The 16,880-nt window shown below is 37.7% G+C and overlaps 1 protein-coding gene across 5 annotated transcripts in view; it reads left to right on the top strand.

The window, feature by feature from the left end:
• TOX (thymocyte selection associated high mobility group box) overlaps nt 1-16,880 on the top strand; it is a 271,473-nt gene that overhangs the window by 150,030 nt on the left and 104,563 nt on the right. The window lies entirely within an intron of this gene.

The raw sequence follows: 16,880 nt of genomic DNA, 5'->3' as shown, positions 1-16,880 counted from the left end.
TCCTCATATTTTAGAGCAGAATATGACCCTTAAGGGTATATTGTATGGGACGAAAAGTTTTTCATACAGGAATATGGATACATTTCTGGGATATTTTTTAAAATGTGGTAGGACTTTTACGAAACTTATGAAATACTTTATTCAGCCTCCTTGAAAAAGAAAGAGTTGAATGGTGTGAAAGGATCTAAGAATCAGAAATACCTAAAGAAAGTAGAACTAGCACTTGGCACTTTAATAAAGAGTAAAAGCAATGTTTCATTGAATTGATCTCTTTTATGCCAGGGCTATGGTTTGGAAACTAAGCATTCTTTTAAACACTGATGTTCCACATTAGTCTTTTGCAAAGAACTATGAAAAAAAGGCCTTGAGAGTCTGTAGATTGTCATAGTGAATTATTGGATCAAGGGCAAATACAAAAAAGCTGAATAGTATAACTAAACAATTCTGCTTTGGGGAATTTATGTAGATCAGGACAAAACAGAAGTAAATTAAGGGAAATATGCACTGGTTGGAAGGGAAAAGGTGCTATATTTACTAAATGAATCCTGAATAATGATAGGTAAATTGAACATGATAATCCAGGCATCATTTCTTGGGCTGTGGATGTCTCCTTCCTCTTATGACCCATAATAACCTTCCACCTTGATCAATTTGTTATAGGGCCACAATTTCCTTTGCACAGAATTTAGGTATATTACTGCTTATATCCTTGAAGAGAGAGATTCATTATTGTGAAATTAGGTTGATGAAGTAATTTTAGTTTCAAGTGCAGATTCCAAACGTTACCTGTCCACAGTGAGTAGGAAAACAAGATATTTATGTAAAATTAAAAGTATTATTTTTATCAAAGACATGGACTCGGAATTTGTGTAGTCAAGAAAGGAAAGATTCCTCAGGCTTATGGCAAGTGCATGTTCCTATTCATTGAGAATACAGTACATCCAAATATATTTTTTTGTGTTCCAAGGGTATTGTAGACTTATCTTTGCCTTTAAAAAAAAGTATTGTATCTGTTGCCACAAAGTCATACTGCAGATTGATTTACATTTGAACAACTTTCTCTGGGATGAAAGCCTTTATAAATGTATTTCTGACCTAAGCCTGTCCATCTGTCTTCTCCAATCCCATGCTCAGCTTCTCCATTTCTCAGCCTTTCCCTTGTTCTCTCATACACAGGGTTTGTCTGAATTGTTAGTTATAACCTGAGTATCTAAATCAGGTCCTGTCCACACCCAGTACCCTTTAACTCAAGTGTGGTAGAGCTTTGAATTTAGGGTGACCAGACAGCAAGTGTGAAAAATCGGGATGGGGTGGGGGGTAATAGGAGGCTATATAAGAAAAACACCCAAAAATCGGGACTGTGCCTATAAAATCAGGACATCTGGTCATCCTATTTGAACTGGAGTTGGCTGGCCTGTCATGTTGTATATACTACAACTCCAGTTAGCCCAGTTTGACAGCTAACACAATCACTGTCTTCAGCTTGAGTGTTATTTTGCACTCTTACTCGTGGGACACTAACTTGAGAGCAGTTAACTCAAGTGTAGATAACTTGAGTTAACTATGCAATGAAGACAGATATTCCACTGTGCTCTTGGTGTTCCTCAACAACAAGGAAGATTTTGTGAAGAGCCAGCATTATTTATTTGCATTTGAAACGGACCCCCTTATTTATATAACCCAGAAACGTAAAAGTTTCTTTTTCTGCACATCATTCTACCTTTTTGATATTACTCATCACCACCCTTTAAGTTTCATTTTTACTGTTTTGTCTAACACTGCTCTATACCAATAATATATGCCAAAGTGTGCTAGTATATTTCCTGACACTGAAACTCCTTTATGTATTTCTCAAACCTGTCCAAATTCTTGTTACCATATATTCAGTAATATATTACTCCCTCTTGCAAATTTGGACACTAGGCAACTAGTTCCATTTTCCAGGTCACTAATAAATATTTTCAGTAGAATTGTTCTTAGCATTGAACCTTTGGGTTGTTCCTCACCTTGACCCATTTATCCTCTTTATTAGAATTTACTGGGTTTTGATCAAATTCAGCTCTGGTGTAAGGTGCAACTGCATTGAATTTGGCCCGTTTACTCTCATCTTTTCTGCTAATCTGTTCTCAAGCTATATCAATATTTTAGCAATGATGCCTACATTTTTATTCTGTATTTGAACTATTGGGTGGTCTGCAATTGGCTGACACCAGCTCAGGTTACACTTTTTTAGCTAATGACTTAGTTAATGCTAAGCTGATGGAAGTAAACAAACAAAGTCGGAAAATACTGGGGGTACAGATCATGGCATTTCCCTTTCATCTCATCTAGCAAGTGTTTGCCATTGTAAAATGAGAATTTGCTTGAGTAAGGACTGAGTAAAAGCTAATGCCTTTGGAATTTGGCTCAGTATGATTAGAAGTTATTGTGCACTGTGCACTCAAGAGTACTTTTTCAACAGACTCACACTAAAACTGCTGGTTTACTAAAACATATATAGACCTCACTCAGGAAAAACTCCCATTTGAAAGCCCTTAGAGTGCAGGATTTGACTCAGTATCTGTAAGAGTTTTCATCTGTAGAAGTGCTTAAGCACACAAAATAAGAACCCAGTACCAGCTCGGGGAATTCGCATTAAGGATCAATTTCTTATGGATTTTTTACACTGTGGGAATTCTCTTTCTGAAAAATGTTACAATGCTGGGAGATGGGACTTTCCCATTGCCATTTACAGTATCTGACAGTCAAGTTGGGAATTAGCCTGCTTTGAAGTTTTGAGATTGATTGAAGTCTCTCTCACTCTCTACTGTTCGAAAACATCACTAAAATTTCCCTTTTCCTACATTGTGCTGTCAGTTCATGTTTGCTTCTATATTCTTATCTGGGTCTCTGTTTTCTACCAAAGCGACATGCACACATTCATTTTTTACAGTATCGTCAAATGCAGATTTCTCAAGACATTTCATTTATATAGCTGTTTTAGATATATGGAGCTCAATATTTGTACAGAATTTCTTCTGGTATTGCAAAACTGGGTCTGGGTCCTCAAATCAAAGCCAAGAACTGTGTTATGTATAAGAAGTTTAACATGGGCATAACTGAGATATGCCTTCATCTCAGATTGCTTAGATATCTGGGTATAATCGGATAATAAAGTTGCACTAATTGTCTTGTAGTATGTTGGTTTGTCTGTGGTGGAAGAGAATTTTCCCATGTACTATAATTGAGGCAGCTCCCTTACAACTAGGTCTGTCTCAGTTTCTGGTGGAGGTCAGCCTCTCTAGACTTCCAGGTGCTGTATAATCTTCCTGAAATGCTCCTTAAAACTGTCAGAAATAACCACTAGAAAATTGCAAATAAAGCTGTCTGCACAGATTTCTCATGAGAGGGTGCATGTACCTGCAAAATGCCTTTTAAGGTGCTGAAAATAATTGAAATATTTTTGTATGTTCATTTGCTCAAAATAAAGTTATAGACACACCCAGGAGCTGTTGAATATCCTATGGTTGCTAAAGAGTTTTTCTAGGCAATCAGAATTAAATTTCACAGTGCAGCTTTTACATTAAGAAAACACCAGTATTGTTAGAGTGTGCTTATATGTAACAGGATTTTTTTTTAACAGTGTGGCTTATAATGCTGTATAGAACATTTACAAGAAAAAATAAAGGGGATTTCAATTTCTCTGAATGCTTCAAATTTCAAGTTTTGAAGTTTAAAGTGGAAGAGATGTTAAAAGGTAATAAAACTGGGGGATTTAGTTCCAGAATGCTCTATTTGTACTGGCAACAAAAGCCAGAATAATGTATATACTTGGGTTTATTGTCATTTTTAGTAGACAGTCAAGGCACACTTTGAATTCAAAGGCTACTGTACAACTGTTTTGACAACCATCACATCAGTAGGTAGTGTGCAGGACATATGAAACTGAAACAGAAATGCTTCTTTAGGTCTATAGGGAGTGCAGTACATCAATGAATTCAGAGATATTAGAGTGCATGAATTTCTAATATGTTGCTATTATGGAAACGACCACTGGCATATTGAATAATGTAGCTTTCAAAGGAGAGCAGAAAATGTGATTACAGACAATTTCATTGCTGTTTTTAAAATAAATATTTTCAAAATCTTGAGGTATTTTATTTCATGTTGTGCATAAAATATGTAACAGTGGACTAGAGCTAAAGCTCTTTTAGGACACCAAAGAGCAGATGATGTCAGCTGTAATTATTCAGATGTGGAATAATAGAAGCATTAGTTTAAAATAAAATGGATGTCACAGCAATAAAAAAAAATGATTTTGCCCACTTTGACAGAAGAATAAAGGTAATGAATAATTATTTAACATTATGCCCCAATTCATCAAAGCCTGAACAAATACATATTTTTAATGAATTATATTTTTTTAGCTGTAAAGCCCATGAGAGAATAATATCTTAAACAAAATATGCCGCTGTAATGCAGTGTAGGAAATCGGACACCTATTTTATTTTCATTTTCCATATCATGTAGAACGCAGCTACTATTTCTTATTAATAGAGCAATTGCTAATAAATCTGATGTAGGAGATTGTTGTTCAAGCTGGGACATGTTTAAGATACTTTGTTTCACAAGCTTCATACATATTAGTTTAAATTCAGTATTCATGACTAATCTTGTGGCTGACCTAAACGGTTGATTTTTTTGGCACCTTTCAGTGTTAGAGCAAAGCACTGAGTCAAATAGAAATTTTATATTGCTGATGAACAAAACTGATACCTTTCTTTACCATAACAAAACAAAAGATTTTCCCCTTATTAACCTAAGTGTTGAAATTTGAATCTTGCTTGAATAGCACATAGTCCTTTTTTTCCTGCCCTATATTTCATATGACAGTGGTATAAGATACTTTTAGTCTCCAGTGAATACTTCACATTTGTACTTCATTACAAGGCTGGTCTTCACTTTAGATCAAAATTTACTCTTATTCCATACAGACCTGCTGTTACCCAAATGTTATTACTGTGAATTATTGCTATCAGAAATGCCGAATCATAAAAGTAAGGTAATAGAACACCTCATGTTGAAGCAATGAATTTTTATCATCTCAAGCCCTTTCATTCTGGAGGGTGATCTTTTTTACACAGATTTTAAAAGTCTGGGTTTTGCATTGAAATTAGCCTTGACAGGTTGAGGGACATGGCAGTTTGTATGTGCGTTGTTGGGCAGCATAGCCAAAGGAATGTACACCCAGATCTTCAGCTGTTGTAATTAAATTAATGGAAAAAGAACAGGAGTACTTGTGGCACTTTAGAGACTAACAAATTTATTAGAGCATAAGCTTTTGTGGACTACAGCCCACTTCTTTGGATGTGGATACAAACTAACACAGCTGCTACTCTGAAACCTAAATTAATGGAGATATCCTATCTCTTAGAACTGGAAAGGACCTTGAAAGGTCATCAAGTCTAGCCCTCTACCTTCACTAGCAGGACCAACTACTGTTTTTGCCCCAGATCCCTAAGTGGTCCCCTCAAGGATTGAACTCACAACCCTGGGTTTAGCAGGCTAATGCTCAAACCACTGAGCTATCCCTCCCCCATTGGTGGAGCATCATTGTTGACAATGGAGCTATGCTGAGTTATGCCGCTGTAGGACCTGGTACATAATGTTTAGCTTTCCATTCTCATGTTGCCTCCTCCAATGTACTGACATTAGAAAAACAGTTTATATGACCTATGAAGAAGAGAAGGTTAAGAGGTGACTTGATCAGGGTTCTATAAACAGTTATATCCTAGGTAAGGAGAAGATATCTGATAATAGAGAGCTCTTCAGTCAAAGACAGAGTCATAAGCAGATCCTGTGGTTAGAAACTGAAGCTAGATTAAGTGGAAACAAGGCATGTATTTTTAACTGTGAGGGTGATTAACCATTGGAACAACTTTCCCAGGGATGTGTTAGATTCTCCATCGCTTGAAATCTTGAAATAAAGATTGCATAACTTTCTAAAAGCTATTCTCTAGCTCTACCATGAGCTATTAGACCTCATGCAGGAAATTAATTGATGAAATTATATAGCCTGTGTTTTACAGGCGTTTAGACTAGGAGATCACAGTGGTTCTTAAGATCTTAAAGTCTATGAATAAGATGCAACCCATAATTGTCTATAACAATCATCCACATTAAAAAAAACAGGCTAGATGTTCAAGCATAGGCATGCATAAGTGTTTGCAGATAGTTGTTTGAAAATATGATTCAGATGTGGTCAGTGCACTCCTTTCAGGATAACTTCAGACACCATCTTTACAATGCCTGATGCAACTATTGGATTACTAGCCAATCAGCATATATTTTCAATTTGTTCACCTATCAGGAATGTCAGATTGTTCATACTTGAAGTTCAGTGGTTGAGACTCTTGGAAATAGTATATTTCACAAATTAATCAAACAATTGTGTAATATTTCAAGTAGAATTGGTACGGTGACAAATTTCATTTTTGGAGAACAATTTTACATAGTTAGCCTAAAAACAATTGCTGAGATTGGGGGAAATATTTTGGTGAACATTTTTTCGTAGCAATCACTCATCAACTAAATTTATTCACGTTTTATTCATTGTACAAGGAGGTGAAACAAAACTTACCATGATATTAAATCCTGTCCAGCACTAATTAGCTATCGCTGCAGATATCAAGAGGTGGGCTATAGACTAGCAGTTCAGTTGCATGGATGGATGGTTAATATATTATGGAGCTAATGCCTGGTGGTAAGTTATATGGCATTTTGTACATGCAGCTCCTTCATAAGTGATTAATGCACAAGCAGCGTCAAAGCTGCAAGTGTCAAACAAAACAGAAAAGAGAGTATGCAAATAGAGAAAACATAACTCATGGAAATGTCAGAATTTCTGAGATTTCCAGCAGCAGAGACGCTGACTTTAATCTGCTGCTTTTAACATAGCATGTAGATGTCGAAAACAGCAAGATAATGAAATATTTCTGAACACTTGCTCAGGCTTTTGCAAAAACACTGTAGTCATGTTAAGGCCTATTGATGCTGTTGAAATGAAATGTCAATTTCAAAAATTGTGAAGATGCTTTTATGAGGAGCAAAACAGGCAGCAGCCTACACTATAGAGTAAAAGGGGGAACTTGTGCATCAAGCAGAAAGGCCTGCCCCCCTCTGTTGCTGTCCTGCTTCGCTACTTTTCTTTACTTAAGTGGAATGCATTTGCTTTGCTTTATTCTACGTGAGAACAACTGAAAAGATGTTGAATCTTAAATGGATCAGACTGACCTTACCCTCATCTCAGCCTAGGGGATACAGAGCTACGGCATATGGAGAATAGCAATCTCAACATGCAATACACTTTATTGATCTTAAGCAGTCATCTGCATTCTGGAATCTATAGTTTGCAGGGCTCCACCTCTATATTGGGGACTGGGGAAGCCAGTATCTGAGAACTCCATGCGCAGTATTGGACCTGCACTGTGCACTATGGCTGCACTTTGAATTCCCCTTCTCTAGCTTATCCTCTTTCATCTGTAGTGTAGTAAATATTTAGCAAAAATACAGATTTACCCAGGCAAAAATGGCCTAGCCTGGACCTCTCCCCTTCCGTCTTTTAAGGGATGTCAAATCATGTAGCTGTGATATTTTTCATTTTTCCATTTATCTCTTGTGAAGACTTTTACAGAATTTTGCCTGCCACAATTTCTTTTTCAAACAAAATTGTTTGGCCCTCTTTTTACCAAAGCAAAAATAAATGCTACCCAGGAAGCACTGCATGGGGGCAGCCCTACAATAAAAAAAACAAGTGTGCAGGTGTGCTTCAGGAGGAAACGTGCTCAGTAAGGCAGGAGATTTCACTTTCAAAGTGTTTTGGAGGTTTTAACCACCAAACAACAGGAAATAGGTTGTTTGTTATTTTTATCCTTTGATAGTGTTCCTTCTAAATCCAAATGTTAATTTAAACAGAAATCTTTGAGGCAGGCCACCTTCCCTCAAGGTGGCCACTCCCAACTCTAGCCACTCCCCTTTTTCTTTTTAATAACATATAGTCCCCTTCTGAGCCAGGTCTCTCTGCATGTGTCTCTCTGCCTCCCTCCCTTTTTAATTATTATTATGATGCAAAATGTTCACAAAGAGACCTTGCAAATGCCCTTTTCCCCATCCTTCCTGATTTGGGGATTCCATAAAGACAGTATGTCAAATGCTAACCTTCACACTGCTTTTAGTCTGATCCTGTATCTCACCCTCATGCTTACCAGTATATGAACCCACCTATATTCCCTCTCACATGTTTGCACTGAAATGCATTCATGAGGACAGACTGGAAACACACTGTCTCCCTCCCTCTCAATATGTAGTCTCACAGTGTATTGCACAATACTGCTTAGAGTAACTTCCTTGCAGCATCAGAGAAATGTTACTTTGCTAATATAACAATGGATGAACTTTTACTGAACTGCAGTTTGTTTACAAAATGGAAAAAAACCTGAATATCATAGCACTGCTGGCTTTAGGAGTATGTGCCTGTGACTGCTGCCCAGGAACCTGTAATCTTTGGGGCCATGTTAGAGAATTATTCCCAATTGCTTATTTGTGGGGAAGGGGGAGGGGTGCTAAATTCTAAACAAAGGCAGCCCTATCTGGTGGACCTATCTAATCTAACATATTTGTCAGTATCTCTCTCTGTTTACTTATTATTTCATAGTGCCCAGCAGTTACTAGGTATTTCACAGAAGACCAGAGAGCCTCTGCTCCAGTCTAAACATTAGACATGACCTAACAAAGCGAGGCGATGAATAGTGACGTATAGCAATACACTTATGAGCATCTCATTATTGTTTATTTGTATTGCAGTAGCACCTAGGATCCCCAGTCATGGACCAGAACCCCATTGTGCTAGATTATGTGCCCCAAAGAACTACTCATTTTAGGCTTGTGCACCTAGTGGCTGTTCAGCAAGGGGCTTTTATATATATTTATATAATAAATATATGGAAGATGGAGATACAAGTGTGAATGTTCCTAACTTACTTATTGTGGGAATCATGGGAGGGGTAGATTTACAAAAAAGAATGAAATGAGGGCAGGACAGTGTGCTAGTGCAGAAGGCAGAACACTGATGTGTTATGGCCTTGCTGATCTTTAAAGAAGAGAGGCATGAGATACTGGGGGTAGGGACATGGTCTCCATAAGACTGTCCTGACCTCCAGATGGTGCTGGTAGCAGTGTTAACAGTATACATATACTATTCCCTGAACCCTCTTCAGAAAAGGGAATGGAAAAGACAGGAGGAGGTGAGATCTAGCATTTATAGGCCTCTCTTTGTCCCAACATGGTGCTGGTTGAAGGATCCACACCATATATAACCCATGGTCTGAGCCCAGAGCTAAACCACAGGCGTCTGCCACTTGAATTAAATGAATAACTCCACAATTCCAAGTACCAGGCTGCTGTCTTCTATGTGGATCAGTCACTAGAGGAGACACAACAAACTTAGCCAGCGTGTTGCACACTCTCCCTGTCCAAGGAAGTTTGGACCAAATCTCTGAGGTCTACAGAAGTTAAAATCCCCATACAGTTTTGCATTGATCCTGCCATGGGTTATCAGCAGGGGTACAACCCCTAACATTTAGCTGCAAAGCACTTTAGTTAAAGGAGTAATGTCTTTAGCTGACAGAAGTAGTAGGCTTTATCTTCCATGTGGACTAGAGGTGGATGCGACATGTCATTAGCCACAAGATGATGCAGTCTTCTCTGGAGTTTCCTGGAGTAACAGTGAAGTGAGAAGGCGCCAAAGGGCTACTTGACTTTCCTAGGCCTGGCCTGGCCTGGCCCTATGGTGATGCTGGCAGTGTTGTGAAGTTGCATACCTTAAGTCCCTACAGCCCTTGTGCTGCCTGGCCTAGTTTTAGAAATTTGGGATCTGATCTTGCAGCTACTCCACATAAAGTCAATTGGATTTTTGTACATGGAAAGCTTAAAGGATGAGGCTCTTGATAAGAATCCAATGTATTTTTATTCAGAGATGGGACTTCTAATAAGCTTAAAAATTACCTTCATTCCCATATACCTCTGCCCCATATAAAGAGTTTTAGAGATTAGCTCGGTAACTAAACTGCAGTTCCTAGCATTTAAATATAGGATACCACTTTAATGAAGTTTATTACCCTTCTCTCTTTATGAGGTAGCATATAAAGTGTTCAAAACTGTAGGCTTAGTGCTGATCTAGCTATTAGCTGCAGCTTAAGTTGCCTGACCAAAAAAGTACACATTATAAAATAATGATTAAAAAAATTCAAAGTTGAGCTATTTAGAAAATGCACTAGTACATAGTACTAACAATGCTTTGCTCTTCTGTAGCAACTTTCCTCTGACTGTGCAAAAGTGCTTCGCAGTCATTACTTAACTAAGACTTCCTATGCCCCTCAAATAATATTACAAATGTTATTTATTTACAGTATCAAACCCTTCCAAGGCACTATACAGCAGAATAAAAACAAAGGTATTTTAATAAAAACATAACATAATGCCATTCACTCAAATACGATCACACAAATGAACAGGCTCAAGTTGAAAAGGGGTGTGAATGAGACAGATTTCAGAAGAGTGATTTTAAACTATTGGATCTACCATACCAAAAGGGTGATCACAAGCTAATTTCATATGATGATCAATCATTAAATTGGTCTGGAATGAAAGCAAAGGTAGCAGGTTAATTAAGGGTCTCAAAAGAAACAAACTTAGACTATCCACCACCTAACATACGTCCCTAGTAAAGAACTTGTAGTGGGTATAATATGATCATGATAGCTCAAACCAGTAAGCAGTCATACAACCACATTCTGGGCAAGCTGAAAGTAATAAAGCAGCACTATCAGGAGCCCTGCAAAGATACTTCAGGGATGGCTGCACCAGTCCTTGAAACGCAGCCAGCTCTAAGGTGAAATACAGTATCACTTTAACGTGACACTACACAACAGACCATTTGATTCAATAGTAACACTACTCTTACTGACGTTGAGTCAGTCCTGAGCTAATGCCTCTGCAAGCTGCTAGGAGTCAGGGGGTTCCAAGAGGTATTGTTTTTGCATCAAGTGGTCAGGACCTCAATAGTATCTTGTGATACAAAAACAGTATGTTTATCAGTCTTGTTTCAGTGGCTACCCATCCACCACATCCCTCATACCCTCTTGTTCAACAAAAGCTCATCTTGTGCCCTTCTTCCAGGCCCATGCATTTTTGCATGTTCCCTCTTGTGCGTGGAAATCTCTTCCTGACCCCCTCTGTCATGCTTCCTACCTCTGCCCCATTAGGTTCCCTTTCAGTGTCCGCAGTGCCAAGGAAACTGTCCATCGTCGAGAGAGATGGAGCAAAAATAGTTCAGCCATTTGTGATCAAAGAATATTTTGCAAATAGTACAGTGCAATACCTAATTTTTCTACAATGTAAAATACACATGTAACATTCCCTGCCATTGCAGGGGCCTCAGGCATTGGTGTCACCTCGGTCTCTCCTTTCTCTGCCTCTGGCACACAATAGTTTGTCTTCTGAGGACTGAATTGCTTTAGCCTAACTAAAGTCATTGGACTCAATATAGGGATATCAGGTGAAATTCAATGGGCCTTGACATACAGGAGGTCAGACTAGATGATCACCATGGTCCCTTCTGGCTTTAAACTCTATGAAGTTATCTTGCACATTACTCTGTGTATGGTAGACGAACATTTTTATGAAGAGAACACAGTAAGCCATACTTCTTGTGATCATTTGTTGTTTAGTATTATTATTTCTTATCTGTATTGCTGTAACACCCAAACAGAGGAAAACACTATCCATACCCCCAAAGAGCACATATCCTAAAAAGGCAAAGACAGAAGGATTGGGGGAGGGAAACAATATACAAGAAAAGTGACCTGTGTGGTGAGAGGCACATCTTACTATTTACACATTATCTTTTAGATTTTCTTAACACAATAAATTCTCCTCACTCACCGTTTTCTTCTGCAATATTCTACATATTAAATATACCAGATATAATAAGATGGTAAATTTGCCAGCATAGATAGGTCACTTAATTTCATAATTACATTAGCTTCATAGTTTACTACCTTAAAGACTGAAGTGCACCTTCGAAGGTTGTTGTGTTGGTTGAAAACAGTGGGTGGGATTTTCAAAAGCATTCTGGCCTAATTTCAATCAGTTTAAGATAAATCAGAGTTTTACCATTACTTCAATGGAAGCAGGCTTAGGCCAATGCTGAGTGCTTTTGAAAAAGCAACTCAATATGTATAGACATGGTTTCTGACAATTTTTTTAAAATACAGGCCTTAGAGAAATAGAACTTATCAAATAAAAAGTTTAGGTCAAGACCCACACTGTACCATTATATCTCTGAAATTATTGTAAGTATAAAAAATGAAAAGGCAATACAAGATGCTACAAGGCTGTTGAAGAATGATGTGATCTGGTATTTGAGAAATAATACATGGTTATGCAATTAAAGACAGGATAGCAAAGTTGCAGCAGAGTTAAAGTGGCCCATGCAACCTGAAATTTTGACTTTGCTGTGCACTGACTGTGTGCTATCTTAATGTTCTGTTAACACATGTTGCTGGAGCCTTAAAAATACAGGATGAATTCCGTGAATAATACTGAGTTTCTATTTAAAAACAAACAAACAAAACCTGACCATATACAGGACAGGCAGCGTTAGAGGGCCTGATCTAGAGTCCATTTAAATTAGTGGGAGTTGGATCAGACCCTACAAGCTCTAGAGCTATCGTGTTTTGTATAGATTCTCTGTATACAGGTTTGGCAGATGTGGCTAGGAGAATTAGGAAATCCATAAGTAAAAGGGAATAATGTATCAATTCAGAAATCTTCTCTTTGCGGATGACCTGATCACTTTCAACAACAGTACAAAAGTAATCAGCTTTCCCCAAATCTATTAGCACATCATCTTTACCCAGATCATATTAGCACATCACCTACGTTGAACAAAATAATTTTCCATGAAGGCTCAGCTGCAGTATATTATTTTTACAAAATCGTTCATGTCCCCATTTTCAACATTCTGATTATTTATAATCATCCATTATTTACAAAGTTAGTGTGAGGATATAAATTAGTGTGATATCTAGGGAATGTAACTAGGAGTAGTGGGATAAAAATAATCACAGGAAAATTAAGGATGAATATCACAACAAAAATCTAATGCTTGTGGAATAGTCTGCTAGGTACTGTTAGAGCTCAGAAATGTATACGCTAGGGAAAAATCCTGCATTGGCTGGGAGATGGAATAGATGATTTAATAGGTCTTTCTATGAGATGTAATTTCTATAACTGGTTGATGCATACAGTTGTGTTCAGGCATTTGGACTCATTTCTTGTGTCTGGCAAACTGTTTCCTATGAAAGATCATAAATTACAATAAATAGACTTTGCAGATGATGAGCTACATGACACACCTGGAAAGAGTTTCCTGTACTGATATTCAAAACATCCATGCCAAAAGCAGAAATAACAGAGTCCCAGTCCACTACAGTGCTAAGAGGGATACATGGCAAAAACAATATTTACATTGAAAAGAATATTTCTTATTCTAACGCTTTTGCGGGAGGAAGATACTATAGCAAAACAAATGCCTGACTTGAAGATTGGTAACAAAGATATCCCCGAGATGGGGGGGATGGGAGAGAAAAGCAAGCAAGCATTTATTAAAATGTTGATGTAGATGTAATTAGATCCATTTTAAGACCAAAAGTTTTATGCAGAAACTGACAGAAGGATACACAATAATTATAGTTTGCTGACACGCTGAATAGAGTTTCCTTTTTTTATCTTCTGGTTTTAGGAAACCAAACTGTAAATAAATATGCAGCTTGACAGATTGTAATTGCGATCAGCAAGGCATCTTTTCATTTAATCAGATGGTGTTATTAAAATGGGGTTACAATTAAACATTTTATAATGTGACGTAGAACTGTATTAAAATTCACCAGCAAACAGTAATTTGCATTTGATGCTTGTGCAGCCCATTCTATTTGCAGAAATGTTATTGGCTGTGACCTTCCCCTGGTTAGGTCTCTGTTTGCTGTTCTCTTCCTGCTTTGATACATGATATTAAGCATCCACTTTCTTCACCTCACAATGAAACTTTAGATATTAGTGTTGCCTATTTATATAAAATTATTTTGACCCTTGCATTGGAATATGCTAGCTAAAAGAGAATGTTTCTACTAGAGGAAATGTAGAATTCACCTGATGAAATCACCTGATTTTTTATGTTTATCTTACAAATAGTAGGTTTCATTAACCTTAAGCTTGAAACAGATTTAATTACAAACTGACTACAAGCAAGACTAATGACATTTTTAAAAAGCATAAATAGCAGTCTGCAAATTGACTGCAGTATCTAAGGAATTAGTCCATGGAAAGATGAAATGTGGCATTGGATTTGCCATTACCTTTATCTAGATATAAGTACAAATGAAATTACTACAAGAATTCTTTGGGAATAATTTTCAGGAAGACTTTAAAATAAGGCTCTGATTCCAGATTTTTGATTTACACATACATGCCCATTATTGATCCCCATTCTCTTGATATCCTGGATTGGAGAATGAGTTTATTAAATACTATAGACAGAATGAGTCTATTGGGGATAATGTTTTGTTCCAAAATGTAGAGGAAGTAACCAGGGGGACAGCTGTTTTAGACTTTACTGTGGCAAACAGAGAGGAATTGGTAGTGAATCTGAATGTGGAAGCAATTTAGGTGAAAGTGATCATGAAAAAAATAGATTTCATGAGTCTAAGGAAAGAAAGGAGTAGCAGAATAAAGACATGGCTTGTTTAGCCTAACCAAAAGTAAGCAGAGGGGAGATATGATTATTCTCTATAAATACATCAGAAGGATAAATACCAGGGAGGGAGAGGAGTTATTTAAGTTAAGCACCAATGTGGACACAAGAACAAATGATATAAACTGGCCATCAACAAGTGTAGGTTTGAAATTAGGCGAAGGTTTCTAACCAACAGAGGAGCAAAGTTCTGGAACACTCTTCCAAGGAAAGAAATGGGGACAAAAAAAAACCAAAACCTAACTGGCTACAATACTGAGCTTGATAAGTTTCTGGAGGAGATGGTATGACAGAACTGCCTATGATGGCATGTTGCCCATTGGCAACTGCTAGTAGCAAAAATCCCCAACGGCTGGAAACGGGGCACTAAATGGGCGGGACTCTGAGTTACTACTGAGAATGCTTTCCCAGGTGTCTGCCAGGTAAGTCTTGCCCACATGCTCAGGGTCTAACTGATTTGGGGTTGGGAAGGAATTTTCCCCCGGGTCAGATTGGCAGTGACCCTATGGGATTTTCGCTTTCCTTTGCAGCATGGGCCAAGGGTCAGTAATGTAAATGGTGAATTCTCTGTAACTTGAAGTCTTTAAACCGTGATTTGAGGACTTCAGTAACTCAGTCAGAGATTAGGGGTCTATTTCAGGAGTGGGTGGCTGAGGTTCTGTGACCTGTAATGCGCAGGAGATCTGACTAGATGATCACGATGGTCCCTTCTGACCTTAAGTCTATGAGTCTACGAGACTTCAAAAAAGCAGACTTTAACACCTCAGAGAACTGATAGATAAGGTTCCATGGGGGGGGGGGAAAATAAGGGAAAAAGGAGTTCAGGAGAGGTGGCAGTTTCTTAAGGAGACAGTATTAAAGGGCACATCTGCAAAGTATCCAGATGCAAAGGAAAGATAGCAGGAATAAGAAGAGGGCAGAATGGCTCCATCAGGAGCTCTTTACCTGAAAATCGGAAAAAGAAAGTGGAAACATGGACAAATTGGTAAGGAGGAATTTAAAAGAATAGCACAATGATATAGGGACAAAACCAGAAAGACTAAGGCACAAAATGATTACATCTAGCAAAGAACATAAAAGACGAGGTTCTTTAAATACATTAGAAGTAAGAGAAAGAGTAAGGAAAGTGTAGGAAGGAAGGAAGGAGAGTTAAAAATTGATGACATCAAAAAAGCTGAGATGTTTAATGTCTACTTTGCTTCAGTCTTCAATAAAAAGATAGATGGTGACCAGATACTCAGCAGAATTAATATTAACAACAAGAGGGAAGGAATACAAGCCAACAGCAGGAAAGAACAGGTTAAAGGATATTTAGATAAGTTAGATGTATTCAAGTCAGCAGGGCTTGATGACATTAATCCTGGAGTGCTTAAGGAATTAGCTGAAGACATCTTGGAACCATAAACTCTCAAAAGTCTAGAGCTGGAGAAATCTCAGAAGTCTGGAGAAGGGTAAACATAGTACCTAGCTTTAGAAAGGGTAACAAAAAGGACCTGGGAAATTATAGACCATTCAGCCTAACTTTGAAACCTGGAAAGATACTGGAATGTATTATTAAACAATCAATTTGTAAGTACCTGGAAGATAATAAGGTTATAAGGAATAACTAGCATGGATTTGTCAAGAACAACACATGCTAAACCAACCTAATTTCCTTTTTAGACAGGGTTACTAGCCTAGTGGATGGGGGTGAGGGGGGAAGCAGTAGATGTGATGTATCTTAATTTTAGTAAGGCTTTTGACACACTCCCACATGACATTCTCATAAGCAAACTACAGAAATGTGGTCTAGATGAAATTACTCTAAAATGGGTGCACACTGGTTGAAAGACCTTACTGAAAGTATAGCTATCAGTAATTCTCTCTTTAACTGGTAGGGGGTATTTAGTGTATGGTACTGTTCAATATTTTCATTAGTGACTTGATAATGGAGTGGAGAGTATGCTTATACAATTTGCAGATGATGCCAAGATGAGAGGGGTTGCAAGCACTTTGGAAGAGAAGATTAGAATTCAAAAGGATTTTGACAAAT

The sequence above is a fragment of the Chrysemys picta genome, chromosome 2 (genome assembly GCF_011386835.1).
Source record: "Chrysemys picta bellii isolate R12L10 chromosome 2, ASM1138683v2, whole genome shotgun sequence".
Taxonomy (NCBI): domain Eukaryota; kingdom Metazoa; phylum Chordata; order Testudines; family Emydidae; genus Chrysemys; species Chrysemys picta.
The sequence above is the reverse complement of the archived record's forward strand: the minus strand, read 5'-3'. Positions and strand labels throughout refer to the sequence as shown.